Source organism: Rhyacophila brunnea, unplaced genomic scaffold, assembly GCF_057557595.1.
Source record: "Rhyacophila brunnea isolate RB1 unplaced genomic scaffold, BYU_Rbru_1.0 scaffold_22, whole genome shotgun sequence".
Lineage (NCBI taxonomy): Eukaryota > Metazoa > Arthropoda > Insecta > Trichoptera > Rhyacophilidae > Rhyacophila > Rhyacophila brunnea.
In genome coordinates, this window is record NW_028232882.1 from 11,895,858 (window position 1) to 11,918,338 (window position 22,481).

Sequence of the window (22,481 nt, forward strand, 5' to 3'; positions counted from 1 at the left end):
ATAGTCCACAATTAAATCATAAAGAATGCCAAGTATTACACAAGAAAACAAAAATAATCTGACTTGAGTAAATTATCATTTGACTGCGTTCAATTAGAAAAACTACATTCATAAATTGAATCATTATAGATTTATGAACTGAGACCCGAAAAATACAAATCCACTGGTGTTCAAGTTGAATAAACTGACGTCAAAGTTAAATATACGATTATAAGCATGGCTCTTACAAGGAAAGGGTTGATAAAGCTCTAGCACGGAGGGCCGGGTTCAGGGGGGCGTCGTAACGGGTCGACAAGCTAAGAGAAATAAACACACATTACACATTTGATTTCATAGTTTTAAAAATGTTACTTATTGTGCAGCACAGAACAGATAATAAATATAATTCCGATAGGCTATTTACCAATACAGTAAATTTTGATGCAGTGTCCAACGAAAATGAACCACGCATTATAGACGTGTAATAAACCAATATTAAATGAGCGTCAATGCATAAACCGACAGCAGTTGTCAGTATTCGACGTATGACTTATTCTTGACACGTGTTTAAATTTATCCCGTATTCTTCCTTACTCGAAATCGGTTGCTTGCTTCTCTTTACCCGTTAGGTATTTCAGTTCCCATTATTTCTGAGTTCCCTGTTGTGCACATATTAACATTTTAAAATATGCGATTGTGCGATGCAATTTGAAGTGATATTCTGATGATTGATATACTTAAATAATTATTCACGTCTAGAATTTTATTTCATAATTATTTTTAGTTAAATAACGTCTTATTATGTCTTACGTACATTCTACGCATTGTTTATATGGAGAAATCTTGAATATGTGTGAATTAACTGGAGTTCTTATGAGGTGTCCTGCAGGCTTATTTTAGAATGTGCTTATATACCTTTATTTGAAAGTATATAATATATAACCATTTTCTTTTCGATAATTCTAAGTTTAACGAGTATTTTCCGGCTATATTTCTTCAGGGCATGCTCGTTTGTCACTCTCTTGAATCTCGCAGGGTACTTTTACTCCTAGAGCGTTTTACCACACGTGGTGTTTGTAATCCTGATGTTTTGGAAAATTTTAATTTATATGCACCCGTAAATTACATGCGTGGTCGCAGCCATGGCCTCATCAGGATGAAAACTGGTTCAGGCATATCAGGCATCAATAGCAAGGGCTGTACAGTTGGCCAATGTGCTTCTTATAGACATATTATACATTTTTAGTGATGCGCTTAGAATTTTGCTTGATGCTTCACATTCAAACGTAGGTTCCGTGATACGACCTACTAATACCGGATATGGTGCAGCGAAGTGTGTTTTTGTAAAGCAATTAACTTCAATTTACCGTTTATTAATTTTATCTAGAATTATTTCTGTTTATTTATTGTTTATTTTTCTCTCTAATTATTCTTTGGATTGTACCTCTTTCTATTCTCACTTGATTTATCTGTTATTTTTATTATAAATGCCATATTGTAAACATCTTCAATTAATAATTTGTTATACTCAATATATTTATAAATACATAAATAATCTTTGGTAGGTATTAATTGACTCCTTTATATGTTTATATTATTTGAAGAAGGAGAAGTCAGAACAACATGAAATTGAAATTAGGTATGTTGCTATGAAAATAATCACACAATTTTATACAAAAAAGTCCATTTAGTATAATGCAAAGCTAAGAATAAAAATTCTATATTTTTTATACGAATCTGTTTCATATTTGAAAACCATTTTTCGCAAAACTGTGTAATGATTTTAGTGAAAACTATTGGAAATGATATGAAATATATTTTTAAAGTACCATTCTGGATACTAATAAACTTCAAAGCAGTGTCCTTTAATTTTACAAAACATAATATACTATTATGATGTGTTTATTATATTACAAACATGACATAAAACAAACTGTGTCAATTGTCTTATTAAATTCTCCATAAATTAGTTCCATGTATTCCTCTACTAGTGATGTACAACCCATCACCATAAAAGATCACCGATAAAAATAAATATGTGAAAAAAAAACTTAGAATAATAATTGCGTAAACTTGGCTTTCAAGGAAATATAGTGAAATCAAGGCCTGAACAAAAACAATGCATGAGTGCAAGTGAGAAAGTATTCGGCACCCTTATAATCTCTGTGACACGCGCTAGAGTAAGATAAAAGGTCTACATATGTTTTAGTTAGTTTCCAAAAGTATCGCTGACAAATCGTGGTGAATCGCTTCACGTAGCGTCATAGCTCGTGTTGCTAAATTGCTATTTTTTGTGTTAAACATAAAGTCAGTGGTAAATATTTTTAGTTAATTAAGTAGGAAAGATGGTTCTGTGTGTTGTATTAAAATATGGTAGCCGTACTGATAAGCAAGAAGATGGTATTACGTTTCATAGGTAAGTTGATACATGTTCGTGATAATTTATTTGTATATTATTATATATTTAAATATCAGTGACCTAGTGTTTCTTTATAATAACTTAAATTATGGATATCTTTACCTAATGGTTGCATTTTGACCGCTTAAAAATACTATATAACGTAAAAAAATAGAAAATTATATTTTAATTCTGAGCGTCTAGTGCGAGCACTTTGGGCGAGCACTACCGAAATGGTCTATGGTCTCGAACATTTGTAGACGAATGCGTTCGCTCGCTCACAAACCAAACGCATCGCACGCAGCTTCATTTAGCAATGCAACGGGTGGCGTCTAGATGTATCTATAGTCTATGAGTAAAATGCTTTCATTTCTTAATTGAAACGTTTAGTTTATTTTACTGAAACATTTTTTTTTTTTTTTGTGATTTTACCGAGGCTTTGACTGCGACTCGCTGTCATATCGCCTCTTCTCTTCTAGAAGGGGATCCGTCGATCAGGTCCTCACTCCTATTCTGTTAAATAACTTTACAATTTTGCCTAGCTCTTCCGTCTTACCCACCGCCAGGACACCCTTCAATTCGTCGACATTCTCATAGATATCTGCAATTCGCAGCTGTACTCTGTGAATTTCATATTTGGGGCATTGCAGTGCTATATGTACAATGTCCTCTAAAACATGACATTCATCGCAGAGCTGCGATTCGCTTCTTCCCATGAGGACATCAAATCTTTTGCCCATGGTGTGCCCTGTTCTTAGCCTCAGTATTAACTTAAGCTCATTCCTCGTCAAAGAAGACTCTACAAACCAGGGCACCTCTCGTGGTGATGGTAGAATTGACTTACTCCATTTCCCCTTTTCTAATGATGCCCTATGGTGAAAATCTATCCACATACTATGGCACTTTTTTTTTATAGCCTCATTCCAGTCCAGGTTTTCTGGTATCCACTGATGTGGTACCCCTGATTGGCCGGCTTCCTTTGCCAGATCATCTGCCCTTTCATTTCCCTCAATGCCCATGTGCGATGGGATCCATTGAAGGCATAGATCTCCTCCTCTATTTTTCTTGGCGTCGATCTGGTCAAGGATGTGGTATGCTATGGTTTTACTGTTATGTGAGCGAGTACTGAAACATTAATATAATATAATATGAAATGATTTGAGAATACAATAAACGCAAAACATCTTCATGTGCTTGGCTACGATAACACTGCATTATACAATTATTATGAAAATCTGATTGAAAAGATCTGATTTTTCACCTTTAGAATAAATCAAAGTTTTCTTTGTTAACAAAATAATGTGTATTATTAAATCAACAGACTGAACAATGTCCGGAGTGATAAGTACCTAATATATGTTATATCTATTTTTAATTAAACATAATAATTATTATATAATATAATATCCATTGTACACGATAGCTATTCTCTCTTTGATTTAAAATTATAAAATTTATTGAAAAGGTTATACACCACTGTCACATGCCATAAATTTGCTCTCTATAAAATACTATGTTTGTCACAATATTAAATACCTCAGCTAATGAAGCTGTTCAATTTACAAATCAATTAAACCGAGTTCTTAACTTGTCTATGGTTTATTAATTTATTACGAAACATATCGTCGTGTAGTTCTTCTGTTTCATAACAACTCTACTAAGTACTTGTATTATCATTTTGATAACAGTACTCGAAATGGACCGGAACGCGCCAGAGCGCAGCTCCGGTTCGTAAATTCCTCTAGAACCGCTCCGTCTCACGAACAAATTTAAAATAGCGATTATGAAAATCATTAAATTAATTATATTTACAACTATTTCTACAAAGGTGATCTTAATATAACATAAATTCTGATTAATGAGAGTTTGTAGAGGTTGTGTAACCCTACAACTGATATGTTATTGTCTATGGTCATGTATATACCATATACAACGACGCAACGGAAATGAGACAGTCGTCCTTGAGTTTTCCTAAAATGTAGTCGACACGCGCTACTCGTCCGTGTCTCTTTTATTATCTAAATTCTAAAGTATAATTTAAACCTTTTAATATAATTAATAAAATTAATATAATGTATTTCGTAGTGCCATGTTACCGAACATTCTTACCATAATATAAAACCAAGAAAATACCAACTCATGTTTCCATTCATCACTGCCCGAACATAATGTCACACACACGACACAACCATCAGAACATAACATACATAACATCGGGGGTAAGATATAAACATTGAACATCCCCCCGATAAGTTTTGTACCATTCCATAGGATTTAGGTTTAGTGTTTCAGGATTCGCCTTTTGACATCTTCAATGTCAAAGATATTATTTATGATTTTACTAATTGAACTAATTAAACAATCCGTATATCTATAATATATAAGTATAAATCAGTCCCGTACCACGAGGGTTAACAAACCATGCACTAATTGTATGCGGGAGATAAATGAATAACATTTTTGAAAGAATATCTCATAAAAAAAAAATTTTCACCTGCAACGCTGAAAAATGTTACCCGATCAAATCTTTAGTAGTAGTGTATATCAGATGCATATAATATGTTATTACATTTCTCCGTTTATTGCAGGTAAGTGGGTACTAGGTATAAAAGGTATATAAAAAAGTAACTCGCATATTTTAATTTTTTCGGAAAATTCGCTGAAATTTCGCGGAAATTGCGCTCCGGCTTACAAACTTTTATATTTCGAGCGCTGATTTTATATGAGTAATGTTTATTATATTTGGACAGATATTTACAAGCGACACAAGTGAAATACGACTAATATTTTATCGTTTATCGGTAAATATGTAATTAATATTAGTTGGCTAATGTGAGATTCGTATACGTTATTAGAATATACTATAATAAATATTGTAAAATATACCTACAGGTAAATATCAGGAACAGTTATTGCCTTCAATATATACGCCTCTATAATCATAATATATTCGAAATTTCCTGGACTGACATAATACTTATATGACTATTAAGCGCATGTTATTTTACAACTAAAAAGGAGTTGTTTCTATCGGTGGAGAAGAAATTATATAATATACACAATTTTAAAACACCAGGGAAATAATATATAAGCACTAGAAAAAATCTTTTTGAAAAAATAATACGACGCAGCGGAAATCAAACCTGTACCCCCTGAGATTCTCGCCCGTGTGCTCTAACCACGATGCTACGTGCGTCCTATCTAATTATGGCGAAATTAACTAGTGGTTCTGACAATTCTGACTGAAGCGTCTTCTAAATTGCGTTATTGTTTTGGCGATCACCATTTGTATTTTTACATCAAAATATTACTAACCGATGTTAGGACTACTTCAAATTTTAACGTAAGTACTTGCATTAGATAATAATTTAATAAACAATTTATATTATTCAAAAAATAATTCACAATATTTAAGAATATAATATTCTTTATTAAACATACATTATTTGAAAACACCGGAGGGTTACCACCAAGGTGGGCTATATACGCATTCCCTCAAGGTAAAATAAAACTTAAAAGACAGCCAGGATTTAAATTGGTTCATTGGGCCGCATATTATTGAAGATGCTCAGTTAAAATAATTGACAAACAGTGGCAATGGATCTTTTGGATTGCAGATTACATGTCAGGGGTTATAGGGCCAAAAACATGAATTTATCGCGTGTATAAATAAAACAATACTAAACTTATCATACGCCAAAAATTGATTGCTTCTTTGCAAATTATTGCTCTGATATAATTATTAGTGTTGTTCGTGGGAAAATAATTGCTGGAAAATTATTTGCAATTATTGAACTTTAACAATCAATATTTTGTAATTTAACTGATTATACGTTAAATATTTTAACTTTTTTTGCGGAAGTAAAAAGATTTACCTATATTCAAGTTTGGGGTAACTTAGTATTAACTTATGAAACTATTAGTAATTTTGCAGACGAAGAGATCCTCGATGACAAACGACAAATATATAATCATATCACTTATCTCTTATACTATTTTCATTTCATTCATTTCCGACCATGTTCGATCCTAATAGGATCAAATGGGTCTCCACAGAGTAGAGGTTTGTATTAACAGATTTTATTTTTTACGAGAAATGGATGGACACCCACGGTGGCCGAGCGGCTTAAGCGTTAGACTATCACGACGTGGGTCCCAGGTTAGAATCCTAGGTCTGGCAAGTACACATATGGTTTTTCAATTTGTGTGTGAATCAGGGTATGGACCTAATAGGTTGAGCAAGTGGCTGATATCCATTTCTCGTAAAAAAAATAAAATCTGTTAATACTATTATCGATAAGGAATTATAAACCTATAAATTTAATTACACAAAAATAAGCCGATTTTTTCAGAAAGAAAAGTACGCGGCAACAGATTTTAAATATACGTGAAATTCGACAAAATGTCGCAAATGTAATGTTCCAACAATCGTTTGCTATGTTGGTAATAGAAAAACTTTTAACTGTGTACAGAAGGACAAAATGTGGCTAATTTTGATTGAAATAGGACGTACCACCACACCTCGTTTACTTAATATGTTCAAAGCGTTGAAATGGGTGAAAGAAACCATATCAAATTTCAAACTAAAAAAAATATTTGCCAAGAGTACATGTATTAGCTTACTTGCAGTTTTAACAAATATGACAGTGGCGAAGGGTGGAGGTAGGCTGTTAAGATCCGACATAAATAGTGCACACTAAACTTTGTCAGTCAAACGTATTTATTTTCATTGAATTAAGACTACTGTTTATAAATTGTGTTAGTTAGATTTTAAAATTCAATCAAACCCTGTGAAAACTAAGCCATAATAGATAGTATAGTCAACAAATATTCATCTATCTATAAAATATCTAAAATTATGCACTTAAATCATACATAATTTTGGATATTATATAGATAGAAGAATATTTTTTTATTGATTATGGTTTGGTTTCGGCAAGGGTTAATGGATTTTAAAATCTATCACCATCTGCAATAAATGTATTCTTAATTCAACGAAAACAAATAAGTATGGCTGAAAAAGTGTGCTCTAGTTTGTCGGATCGCCCATAACATACTAAAATTATTATGGTTTGGTTTAGGCAGGGTTCAATTGAATTTTAAAAAGTAACCGGCACCATCTGTAAATTGTAGCTTTGGTTTAATAAAAAACAAATACATATATGACTAACATTGTTTTATGTGCACTATTTATGTCGGATCATAACAGCCTACCTCAACCCTTCGCCACTGATATATGAGAACTAAAATATAATGCGTAGGTCACTTGAATATAATATATATGATATTGAATCCTAAATATGCAGAAATTTTATCCATTGAAGAATTTCAAAATTAAATGTCTACGTTCCGTAAAACACATAGCTGCAGTGGAGCCATGCCTCTTGAGATAAGCGAATCCAAAATTATGGTCATAGATTTAAACAGTCAGTCACACAATAATACGTTCTTCATGGACAATAGATATGTTGTGATTTTGTTCAACTTGGCTTTTGAATTTCATGTACCTAGATATTGTGAAAAGGCGATCAATCAGAAAGGAGAATTTTAAATGGAGACTTGATACTCAACACTCAACAGTAAGGAATCCTACAATGAAGAAGATTTTATATTGTTTTCTTCCGTATTATTATCAAAATAAAATTATTGATATAGGTACTACACATCTTATTATAATGAAGTGACAGTTTATATACCAAGCATGTCAATTCAACCTTTATAAACATGTGGATACCTAGATAATTGATGTATTAAGTTTCTCAATATTTTTGAAATTACCATTAGGTATTTATTCGTAGTTGATCACTAAATAATTTACGATAATACTTATTCTTTTGATACTTATTTGGCTATTAGGTACGTAAATAGATAATAATCGCTGAAAATCAAAAAAATGTTTACCATTACCATTCGAAGAGTGATTTTTCGTATACTTATTTTTATAATAAAACAATCTGTATGTCTATGTATAATAATTAACAAACATTTTCACTATACCAAACCTTTGTTAACTGGAGGAGATTATAAATTTATCACTTTTCTGATAATACTATGTATCACCATGATTATTAAGCTTTTTCTTTCACTTGCAACACCAAACACGTCAAATTTAAATCTTCTTTCTTGCACTCGTTTGTTTTCGAACACAATTTAAAAAATAACACTTTTGTTATGACATCCCATAGCGAAAACATCATAGTATTGATGCAATACATTGTAGGCCATGTTCGATATATGGATCAATATTTGCATGAAAAATTGACATGGCGCATTGCATTTTACACGGCATTCGGTATTACATTAAACAATGGCATGACATTGCTGTAAACCAACATTTTGGTTGAATGATGTCATTTTTTGGTAAATAATTGACGTGACATATTTTTCTATTATTATCATTTAAATTAAGTATTATGGCATTCATTAAAATACATAACTTTTAATTGCATTATTGTGACTGCTTAGAATACCACTCGATGAGAGAGGTTAACTATTAAAATTACTTGTTTAGTTGGAACTTAAATTCTTTTTAATATTAGTAAATAATTATAATTTTGACTGTATAGAATATACGAAAGGCATTTTTAAAGGTTGACAGAATATTTAAAGCACGATTGGAAAGGCTTGATAGAAGATAAACTGTATTGATTTGTTTTCATTGTGCAACTAACTAGTATTAGATTTAGGACACGTTTCTTTGATAGTAAGAAGGCACTCATTTTAAATTAGGGATGCTTTAGTTGAAGCTTATATTTTTTAATACATTTATTTTTATTAAACTATTCAGAGTGAAAAGGATTATTATTGGTCAATTGAATTCAAATTTGGAAGGTTATTTACTAAGTTATTTTGAACTATTATTTGAATGCTACTTTTTAATATTGGTATTAAATGTTGATTCTTCTGTTAATTTTATATTGTCTTTTGAATTCTAAATGTTGTATATCTTTATCAGTTTAGTTTTTTTTCTGTCTGTACATTGTATATTAATAGAATGTTTCAATTATGAAAAACTCTGAGTAGCATTCTGTTTTTATAATCAATCTTTTTAGGGTGGAAAATGTCTATTGTTTGTAGTCCAAACGTTTTCGCGCATCAAGGTGTGTTACTTAATTTCATTTCTATTGTATATTTTTTTCATTCAGATAACATTCATTGTCCAAAGTAAAGTTAATAGAAAGTTTATTCTTTGTAGCACGGAAAATTTAAAGAACACCTTTTTGTATCAACCATCGACAAAATTTTTAATTTCTATTTTTCTTTTACCAAAATATCAATTGTCTTTGAACTACATATTTAGGTATTTTAGGTAAGAATATTTTTATTTTGAAATTGCAACAATTTTTAAAATACTCACTAATGCGCGAATTTAATCACATTATGCAATAAATTTTATATTAATTCATTTATTGATCTTTAGTTATCGGGTATAATATTTTATTTAATTATAAAATCCATAATATGCAAACAAAATAGTATAAGCCACACTACTTGTATAGAACGAGATCAAAAATAAAAACACGCAAAACTGTCATTCGCTTTATACACCCCTATTTTAAAACTAGGGGAGGGAGAATATCACATAAGGCCATTATAATATTTCCATAATAACAATGCGATTGTTTAACGATCGGGATAAAACATTTTTAAGCACGACAACACTGACGATTCGATTGTTTTGCCATTTTCGAACAGGAGTACCGTCGGTCGCGTTCGATTTTTGAATTTCCCTCGCATTTTGTCTTTAGTTTTACCGCCGTTACCGAGGGAAAACTGGTTGGTGTAGGTATTAAAAGACCCGGCGCCACGGCGGCTAAGCGCAGACTGGTAATAATTTATGAGGAAGCGTTAGTTCCAAACGAGGATGCCTACCGTCACTTCACTGGAGTCAGTATAGTCCCAAATAGTCCAAAGTCCCAAATAACTTGCTATAGTACAATTTTAGTTGCGGCGTTGAACAATAAATTATCTGTTACCGGATAATGCAAGTCAACATGGAAGTAAACATATCACCCGATGAGAAGACAATCTATGAACAAAGTCTCAGAAACCGTTCGATCAACTAATAATTATTATTGGGTTTTGTGAATAATATCGTATTTGGCAATAATGCAACAACGATTTTTTGCAGGTTTAATTTCATATATGTAGATGTGGGTGGCATAAACACAGCAAAGGTTAAATTGACCGCTGTAGTGTGGAGGATATATCAATGAAATTTTTAATTATTTATTTAGAAAAGAGTATGGCATTACAGCGTTTGGCCAATGCGCCATAATACATAATAAAATACAAATTATAAAAATTACTTAATTACAAATAACAACCAACATAACAGTCAAATATGTGCTTAAGTAGATATTAAAGTAAAATGATAAATACAAATTTATTAATATTTGCCAGTATATTATACGGATTGTAAATGAACCCACGAAGAAGTAAAAAGAAACTCTTCGGGTGGACAAGGATCGCATTGATAGCGTACCTAGAAGAAAACTATAACTTATGAGGATCAGTAATTCGACTTTTGCTCAATCCATTTGATTCGTTCCCTGTATAATAAAAACCAAGATCGGAATTCTAGCCGGTGACTGACAGATACGGAGTCGTGAGTTCTAGCAAAATTATTTTTGTATTTACTTCTTTAGAATTAGAATTAATACTGTACTATAAATTTTCAGTGATTTTCTATTGTCCAATTAATAATAAATCGACAGAAAAATTGTCATCAAATCTTACCGCAGTGACGATAGAGCGAACGGTTAAAACTAACCATGTGCCACAAAAGCCTGTCCAGTATGTGAGGCGGTAACGGACGGTAAATAGTTTATAAGTGAACATTGTTGCACCAAACTTCGTCTTCTTAACTTTACCATCTCATCATAACCTTGTCTTCAGCAGCCAAATAACGTCCGTCACTACTGGGTATCATGACTCTGTTTTAATATCCAGTAATAATATCTCTCCGATGATTGAGATAGAAGAAGAAGCCATCTTCCGCGCTTATGAATTCAGTGACGTCCCAAGACAAAATGCCGTCCCTAGGCAGTGTTAAAATGATGCCACATTTTTTATACAGTACTTTTTATCATTCTTTCATGACTCCAATATCTAAGAAATATTTTGTATGGATACATTCTTCTTCTTTCTTTGGCCATATCCGCCCCTGAATTGGAGCATATGGACACCACGCGGCTCCTCCAAGAATCCCTGTCGCTCGCCAGTTTTCTTGCTTCGTTCCAGGTCAAAGGGAATGGGACGATTTGACACCGCGAACTGGCCTCCGCCGATTGGCCTCCGGTAATTGGCCGCCGGTACAATCGGACGCCGGCCCAATTCGACGCCGACCCAATTCGACGCCGACCCAATTGGCCTCCGGGAGGATTGGACGCCGCATAGTTGAATTAAATGCGCAAAAAAATAGACTTACGTTACGATTTGTTGGAGTAAGTAAGCAAGTCAGTTTAATATGCTTCTATCTTCTCAGTAGTTGTACATTATACATTTCGCGCTTGACACATTTTTAATATAGATTGAGAATAATTATTATGCCTTATGATGTTTATTAAAAGAAAATAAGTCTTCCCTTACTAAAACTTAAAGATGTGCATAATCAATTAATTTATTGTCTATACACGGGTACTTATTTATATTTACAACAGATATTAAAAATAATGTTAGATGTTAGAATGAAAACTACATTATATTTCAGCGTTTTATCGACTTAATATTATAATAAAGCTTAAACATGTATATTATTATGCATAAATGCGTATTTTAAAATAGTATGAAATTAAAAACAAAATATTAAGTAAGTTATCTGCTAAGTATAAATGTTTCAGTAGTTTGATTGATAAACTACTTAGGTACTGGGTGCTGGACGAAATCCCGAAGGCCGAAATCCTGAATGGCCGAAATCCCGAAAAATAAAAAAATACAAACATCAATAATTGCGCAATTTTTGCAAGAGAGACAAAAACCCATTTTTTGTGGAAATATAAAAAAAATGTAAAATACACACATCAATAATTGCGCAATCATGCGCGCAATTTTTGTAAAAGAGACAAATCTCATTTTTGTGGAAAATGGGTTTTCCGATTGTGCAATTTTTATCAGGAGAGACCATTTTATAGAACGAATGGATTTTGTGTCTCTTGCAAAAATTGCGCAATTTGCGATTGCGCAATTATTGATGTTTGTATTTTACATTTTTTTTATATTTCCACAGAAAATGGGTTTTTGTATCTCTTGCAAAAATTGCGCAATTATTGATGATTGTATTATTTTTATTTTTCGGGATTTCGGCCTTCGGGATTTCGTCCCAGTACCTTCCCAGTACCTTATCAGTAGCTTATCAATCAAACTACTGAAACATTTATACTTAGCAGATAACTTACTTAATATTTTGTTTGTAATTTCATACTATCCTAAAATACGCATTTATGCATAATAATATACATGTTTAAGCTTTATTATAATATTAAGTCGATAAAACGCTGAAATATAATGTAGTTTTCATTCTAACATCTAACATTATTTTTAATATTTGTTGTAAATATAAATAAGTACCCGTGTATAGACAATAAATTAATTGATTATGCACATCTTTAAGTTTTAGCGAGGGAAGACTTATTTTCTTTTAATAAACATCATAAGGCATAATAATTATTCTCAATCTATATTAAAAATGTGTCAAGTGCGAAATGTATAAGGTACAACTACTGAGAAGATAGAAGCATATTAAACTGACTTGCTTACTTACTCCAACAAATCGTAACGTACGTCTATTCCTTTGCGCATTTAATTCAACTGTGCGGCGTCCAATCCTCCCGGAGGCCAATTGGGTCGGTGTCGAATTGGGTCGGCGTCCAATTGGGCCGGCGTCCGATTGTACTGGCGGCCAATTACCGGAGGCCAATCGGCGGAGGCCAGTTCGCGGTGCCAAATCGTCCTAGACCCCAGGTCAAACCAGCATCCCGTAGCTCCGCCGTATACACTCTGTATGTAGCGGCTTTCTAGGACGCCGGAATCCGGTCGGCTTGAAGAATAGGCAAGCCAGGTTGAGGTTCTCTTCTGGCATCCGCAGCACGTGGCCGATCCAGGTCCAACGTCGCCTCTTCACTCTCAGCATGATGAGAGGCTGCTTGGTGCGTTCTCTTATCTCCTCCTTGCTCCTAAAGTCACACCACCGCACACCCTAACAACATATTATATACCACTGAATCTAATTTAAATGTCATCTCTGCTTCAATAGACAATATTGCGAGTCTACGGTTTCAGATAGGTACATTTAAAAATACACCTAACAACTTCCAAAACTCGCGAGTGACTGGCAAACATATTTGGATTAATTTTAAATTTGGTATGAATATACCTGCCTACCTATAATTCAATTATAATTGGCAAATCTCCACGTGTCATTGCTGCTCACCAAGAACATGATGTCCAAGAATAACGGAAGTAAACTAGACAAGTAAAAATAAAGTCATGTTAAAACTTGTATAGTACTTACAATAAATAATACAAGTAATACATTTTGTTTCCAACCAGTGAGATGACATTTTTCGTGGAATTTTCGTTATTAATATGTTTAGGTATCTATTTCTATACTTATACCTAATGATTCTCCTCAATTTGCCGCTCTTTGGGTAATTGCTGCCCCCAAGCGACGCTCAATCTGCCTATCTCCACGGGACGTCACTGTATGAATTAAGGCGGCCTTAAAGCTCGACAGAAGTCGGTAAGTATTTTCAATATAAATATATTATAATGCCTATTATTACTATTGTAAAATATGTTTGTTCTAGATTAGTTTGAGCATGTATATTTAAATTCATAGTATGGTTTTCTGTTACACCTGCATACACAGCCTTCTGCACAGAGATTAAATGAATCACTTATAGTGAATACTTAGGTAATTATCTATGTATGATTATTCTGGGTATTCATTCGATGGTTTACCGATTTAAAAATATATACGAAGATATGAGAGAAACTGTAATATATATATATATATTGAGATAGAATATCACTGGTCAATATGATACAAATTCATTTGTAATAATATTATTACAAAATAATCATATTATGCTTAATTAAGATTACTTTAATCTAATTTTACAATAAAAGTGAAAACTATCCAATGTCCATTTGTATCACTTTTATGGATTCAGAGGTTTTAATTAAATATAATATAAAGTAGTGGGAAAAGTATTCGATAGTCAAACATAAGGTTCGTTTACTGCCTGGTTAGAAGACGAGGGAGTCCGTATCATTAGAATGTTTTACAACGTTTTTCTTATCTCGTATTCTTATTTGTCCGGTACAAATCTTGCAATCGATTTTTAACTAATTTCCCGACTAGCTAGACATTTTAAACTTTTAGAATATATCAGAACACGATGTCAATGCATTTTTTTAAATACTTTTAGCCATCTTTAAATATAATTGAGTTCATTTTCAGTTAATTCTGTTTTGTATGAAAAGTTATTTCTGGGGTCCTATGTGAAAATGACATTTCAGTATTATTTCTATCAAGTACAAATTTTTTTGATCGTTTAAGCTAGTCAAGTCAAGTTTATATGATTCAACAGAAAATTTAAAAACGTTGTATATAAAAAGTTCTTTTTATCTTATAATTATTTTTCATGTAACGCATTATTAGGATTTTATATGGTTGTTAAGTACTTCCCAAAAGAATTATATGAACCTCAAACTCACTAGCAGACTTAAGAGTGGAGGTGGAAATATACAATACTATTATAGCTAATAAAAATTAAACGCTTACTTGTAATAATTATCAACCTATAAGCCGGCTCTCACATCTCAACTCGCCTCGTCTGCCGCACAGCCATAAACTAAACCTTATAGGAACGTCGTTTCGATGTTGCATCTACCTAGCGACAGTCACGCGTAACCTCTCGAAACGTATATATATTGGAATGACCAATTCGTAAGTGTGGGTGTCCGTTCCGACTACTTCGACTCGCAGCTTGAGATGCATGCGATTTGTTGATAGCAGCATTCAAACTCAAAAGTCGCATTCGGCCAATCTGCGGAGCTTAATTCGGCAAAGTGTGTTTTGTGAATAACGATGACGTCACATCGACGTATTCACGATGTCAACGACACGTTGCAGACGAGACGAGTTTTGATGTGCGAGTCGGCTAATAGTTAAATACAAAAATAATTACGTAATTGTTGATAAAAATACTTTTTTGGTAGTTTGCTTTACGAACGTTATATTGACGCTCAATAGATATACAGTGATCCTTCTGTGATCTCATAGGTTAAGTACGGCTACTTCGCTGGTAGGTCATGTATCAATAATGGAAGACATTTATCTATTCATTTTTTTTAATATATCAGAATAAAAAAAATGGACTATGTAGAAAGATACACAGCATTCCTTGGGCTAAGGCTAAGGCGATGGAGAGACCTTACTGTAGAAAGACGAGGGTGAGAGTGATTCCTGGAGGATGATGGTGCCAATAATAATGATGCTAGGTTCTTAATAATACAAAGCCTACGACTCTAATAATAGTCTTTATAATATTATATTACTCTCAAATCCAGTATAATAATTATTGTAAGACTTTTTGATATTGCCGGCTATTTTTTACACCGTGAAAATCTTTAACTATTTCCGAAAATAATTCGTGCGAATCTATCGGTGAAAATTTAAAGTTTTTCTAAATTTTCCGGAACACATCCAAGACGCACACCATTTATTGTTTAGAAAACGTTTATACCCTAATATAACAGATGGCAGTGCTAAAATACAACCTCATAACAACTGTAAGTAAAGTTGTTACCGTTCAAAGGACAAAATAAGTTTGAACGTAACTTCAGCTGTTTATGGTTAGTTTTAATGCCGTGCCACGGATATCGATTAGATTAGATTAATAATTAAATGTGTTTGCCTACAAATGTGCCTTAATTTATTAATTCACTTAAAACGTTTGTGAAAACACGAAAAGTTCTATTCCATTCTGAGCGCTGGTTTTGCCACTTCATTCACTCGAATAACAATTAATAAAATATTATTTCTTACAATGTAGATTGGTTTACAGGAAAACGATAAAAAATACATATATATTGTGTGTATATTATTTATATAATATCAAGCTCAGAGACAAGGAATCACATAAAATATTTTTTTGCCAATTTGAGTCCTTATTTAAAGCTTAATTTTATTTTCTAATATATTTCGTTAATTTTTATCAATAATGAAAAAAATCAGCTCACGTTTTTAACATATATTAAAATAAATTTTCTTATGAAATAATTTATGTTGTAGGGATCATTTAAAATTTATATTTAGGTACCTAATGAACAGAATCTGTGGATTTAAGTACGCACAATTGTCACATATAGAGTAATGAAATCCTACATGCTATTATTGAAACATCTTTACATCCCTAAAAATAAACAGTTTGATGTAGTTTATGGTATGGAGGTGAAATTGGACCGTAAATAATGTCAATGGAGAAACAGAGACATGATTACTGATTTTTTATAGCATGAATTAGATCATTTTGATCGGGGCGATATGTTGTTCGGACAAGATGGTGCAACATGTCATACATCTCGTGACACAATCAACATATTGAAAGAACAGTTCAGTGACCATTTATCCTGCCGATATGAACTGGCAACCAAGATCGTGCGATATAACTCCATTGGATTTTTTCTCTGGGGTTATATTAAATCATTGGCTTACTCCAATAAACCACAAACATACGATGACCTTAAAACCAACATTATTCGTATCATTGGTGAAATAAGTAAGTGTTGATTTATGTGGAAAAGTAGCCAAAACGAGGCGTTTACTCATATGTAATCATTTTAAAATGTTAATGCTATGAATTCATCTTCAAAATAAAAATATATCACATTGATATTTTATAATGTTTTTAATTAACTATTTTTTTATTCAACGAATAATTCACAATATTTAAGAATGTAACATTCTAATTATTGAACATACATAATTTTTAAAACACTTCTGAGAAAATATAATATAACCAATAGAAAAAATCTTTTTTGAAAAAAAAATCGAACCTAGAATCGAATCTCGGGTATCGCGCCCACGCACATTGACCATAATGCTAAAGGAGTCATACTTAATTACGACAATTTTTAACTAATGCCAATTTTTTAACTTCACTGAAGCGCTTTCTAAATTGAGCTACTATTGGCGATTGGCTTTTGTATTTTAAATCAAAGTAAGTATTACTAACCGACGTCACGGATTTCTCTTATATTTTTTTGTAACTTATTTGAACTTGCTAACATTTTTTTTATTCAACGAATAATTCACAAGATTTAAGAATGTAACATTCTAATTATTGAACATAGATAATTTTGAAATCATTTTTGAGAAATTATATTATAATCAATAGAAAAAGAGGTTTGATTCCTGTTTTCTATCGGTTATAATATATTTTCTCAGAATTGTTTTCAAAATTATGTATGTTATACCGTTTTCTTTATTTCAAAATAAAAATATACATCTCTTGTTTGATAATCCTTAACTTACGTGATGGTATACACAAATTTGCGTGATTGTTAATTCTACATCGAAAATACCTTTTTCAATATCTTCTTGTCAAAGATATTCGGCTGCCTCTGATCAATAGCATCTTTTAATTTATTTAATTCATTTTTCTGCGCGGAACTCCTTCCATTAGTTACATGTTCCATGATTCGATTTTTAAAATTCGAAGTTATATGATGTATGTGGCCTTTGTTTATTTTATACATTATACGACGATTATTCCATGATCGCTGTATCAGCGTAGCACATCTACGCCGCGTAGACCCTCTACGGATCTACGGCCTACGCAATAATGTTAATTGAATCGCTACCACAAATATCTTACATGCTATATTATAATAGTAACACTATATACCAATGCATTATGATACTGGGTACTTATATGCGTAGGGGTGGGAAGCAGAACCCTGGGTCCATATGAAAGACTGGTTTTCTTAAGTTTTCGTTATTGTATTGAGAATTGGAACGAAAAAGAAAATAAAATACGTAAAATTGACATCTTTGACGTATTGAAGTCGAATAAAAATGATTCAATGGCTTACACAGAGGAAGAATGCCTCCATTTTGAAAGAAATCAACGTAAAGTCCGCTTTCTAAAATGTGTTTCCAGAGAATTCTATAGTTCTTATTGTCACACAGCCAGAACAGAAACCAATAATTGTAATGGAGCTCTAACACGTAAACTTCAATTCAATTTATAATTAGGAGGTTTGGGAAGGCTACTAGATACCAATTAATTGTTTCATAATATATAAACAGATGTTTAATAAAATAAAATACAATATGTAGTACTTATAACGTCGTGGGTCCAGGTTCGAATCCTGGGTCTGACAAATACACATATTACGTTTCAATTTGTGTTTGGAGTTAGGTTTCACAAGTGGCTAACATCCATTTTTCGTAAAAACAAAAATCTGTTAATACAAACCTCTACTCTGTGGAGGCCCATATAATCTTATTAGGATCGGATATGGTTAAAAAAAAGTTTATTTTAATATTAGTCAAGACAGATTTTGTCCTCTTCAAAGGAACGTTATCAACTGGGAGTCAAGAGACGTTGTCACCAGGTAGGGTTCTAATGCAAAAGTGACTATTTCCAAAATTGACGAAAATGAGTTAAGTATGCACGATTATACATTGGTATGCCAGGAATCGATTGGCATATTTGTTTTCGACCAAATCGCGATATTTTCATATGATTTTGCTGTTTGAAAATTGCGATTTTCTTCAAAACGAACTATTTCTAGTATGAACATTATTCTGTTTTATTTCAAAATTGACTATTTGTGTTTGTAGCCAAAACTGACTATTTTCCATTAAACTACAACACTAAGAGCGCGCGATTTATTCCATAGTGCACTAATTCCATAGAAAAAAGATTTCCTTCAAAAGTCAGATTCATAAAAGTATTGTTCGAAATTTTATTTGTCTTCGTTCAGTGATGACTTATATTAAAGGGGAAAAGTCGACTGTTGGTGTTTCACAGACGTATGCCCGGTCTTTTGTTGGAGCTACGATTAAAAAAAAAACTACATATGACTACCGATACTACTCAAATATTGAATAAAATAAGCCATGTTAAGAAGGTTAAAATAGATGATGTCATGATGTCATGAAGCTAATGAAGTTCTTCACCACCCTCCAAATGCGAACTAATTTTATGATGACATCTTGGGGCTTGCGCCAAATGACATTAAACTACCTGAGACAGAAGACGAAGATTAATTATTTTATTTTCATCAGAATTTAGCCATTTTTTAATTTTTGTATTTTTCCTAATAAATTCATATAACTTACCCTTGTAATTTTTGTGTTCTTATTTTACTAACAACTGTCTCTATTGAATTCCAAAATGTTAAAATACTATGAGCATGCGAAATCTTATATTTCCTGGAAATAGTCAGTTTTGGAAAAATTCGAAATGAAAAAAATGGTTTTTCTTTAATAACTATTAATACGTTTGATGGACTGGTCTAGTTTTTTTATAAAATATAAAAAAATACTCTACCTATCACAATGTCTTTAAATTGAATGTGTATTTTAATTCTAAAGGTCTCTCATAGAAAATGTTGATTCCTGAAAAAGTGCAAAAATGGAAATAGTCACTTTTGCATTAGAACCCTACATGTTGATAATGGCATTTTGAAGTAGAGTAAATTGGTCCTGACTAATATTAAAATAAGTAGAAGCTAATACTACATCTTTTATTGATGTAATGTGTTTCTAACAAGAATTGACACTTCACACCATTGAAGAAATTAATTCATTATCGTGGCCAGTATTGTTCTACGGATCAAATACGAGAATATTAACAGCCAAGGATACCTGAAAGCTACAGGTGTTTTAGCGGAGAATTTTGGGAAATATCTTTAACTAAATCTATAAGGATGACATCTGATAATTTCGCTATAATCTTCAGCTTTACAAAAAAATTGAGGAGCTCGACATCAGATTCATAGAAACCTCACATCTGCTATGGTCCGACCTTGCAGAAGGTAGGGATGAACAAGCACCATGCGTTTGTGTCCGGAAATTTGTACGTATGCAGTTCGCCATATCGCCGTATATTATACGGTCTTTCCGATAGAAAGCTCACGGCGAACTGTGCTACGGTGAAATGTTTTACGTACAATTTACATGTAACCCCATGCGCTACGTTAATGATTCAGAAAGAAAACAAAGTGTGGGAAGGCCATGCAACATTGGTATTGGTGTTGCAACTCGAATAAGAAATAATATATAATTCCCCAAATTTCCACATGAGAACTAAATGGAAGATTCTCAAGTGAAATAGATAATTGTAGAGGCCAAATGGTGATTATATGCTTGACTTACAGAAAGAATTGGACAATGAAGAATGAAAAAGAAAAGGCATTATTTTCAATGAATTCTTATTGCTATTTTACTTTATATATCGTGCATACTAGAAGAAATAATAACACTGATAAAAATATTTTTTGACTCGAACCACTTGTAAAAAAAAGTAAAATAGTTTTTACAACAGAAACATTTCTCAATTATTGTGTAGTAATAGAAAATTAGCCGGAAACGCTTAGAGCTGGCGGAAATCCCATTTTCTTTACGCCAAGTAGAAAGTTTTTTTTTGTATTTTTGATACAATGCCAGAAAGCCGCCTAATTTATTCACTTAAAAAAACAACCAACTCTTCTGTAATGTACATACTCTATATTCGTTTTTTCCCTTGCAGTATTTTTCATGTTTGCTCTGAAAAAATTAAACGCCTTTACAGCACGTCAACCAATGGCGTGACTATTTTTTTTATTTACATTATTAAAATCATTATGGAAAACAATATGTGTGAACTATTATAAACCTGCTGTAATGATAAACAACTTAATGATTCAAAATCAATCATCAGCAATGGCATTTAAATCAAGTGATTCAACAACTACAATAATTATCTCGAACAAGTGTTTATTTCAGACCTATATATTACGATGAGTTTGCTTGCACAACAAACAATCATGAAATATATTTGGGCACCCGAATAGTGTTATCAAAAGTTATCTGTCATTGTATCTAAAGTGTAAAGTGTTCAACCATATACGCATAAACTACGAACCCTTAACATAAAAACACAATTTTATCAAGTTTTGTACTATTCCATTTGAGTCGTGTGACAAGTGTGTATTTGCCTTTTGGTGAGTGTACACAGTACCTGAAGATGCCGAAAAGCGAAACCCGGGTCGCAAAAAACGACACAAATGGAATAGTACAAAACTTAAATCCATTAGGATTGTTTTATTATTTACATGTGATACGTGAAAAAGTCAGCGATGTCTCTACTTTGGTATCTATACGACTTGTTCTTAATGCTAATCCCAACGTGGTATGGATAGGTGCATGCTGGGCATAACGCGAAAGGACAAAAAGAGGAATGAGTGAATAAGGAAGCAGACAAGGGTTTCCGATGTAATAGAGTTTATTAAAAGCCTTTAATGGAGATGGGCTGGACACATGGCTCGAAGAAGAGACAATCGTTGGACAAATCTAGTCATACAGTGGTATCCAAGAAGTACAAAACGTCCGCAAGGTAGACCTAGAGGCCGCTGGATCGATGAAATGATAAAGTTCTGCGGAAGTACGTGCCAACGCAATGCACATGACTGAGAGAAGTGGAAGCAGCTTGAAGAGGCCTTCATCCAGCAGTGAATAGATTCAGGCTGATGATGATTATAACAATTCTTGAAGGCATATATTATTATATTTCTACAGAATTCTATCCGAATATTCAAGCGTGCTTGAAATATTGCGTTTTAATAATGTAATATCAGAATGTCGCCTAGTATCCCCCTTAGTTCGCCATTAATCACCCAGGCACCCCACTGTGCCAAAACGTGAGGGAGGATTATGTGAGTAATCACGTTACACAATACAGAAGTTAGTCTTGCTGTAATGTGTGCAACAATTTTGGCACAAGAAAGGCAGTTCGTTCGCAACAATATGTTCACTTGTTGCCGATGTTAAAACAGCTCAAACCTGTTGCTCTCCTGCTCTAATGACTGCCCATTATGTCGCAGTGAA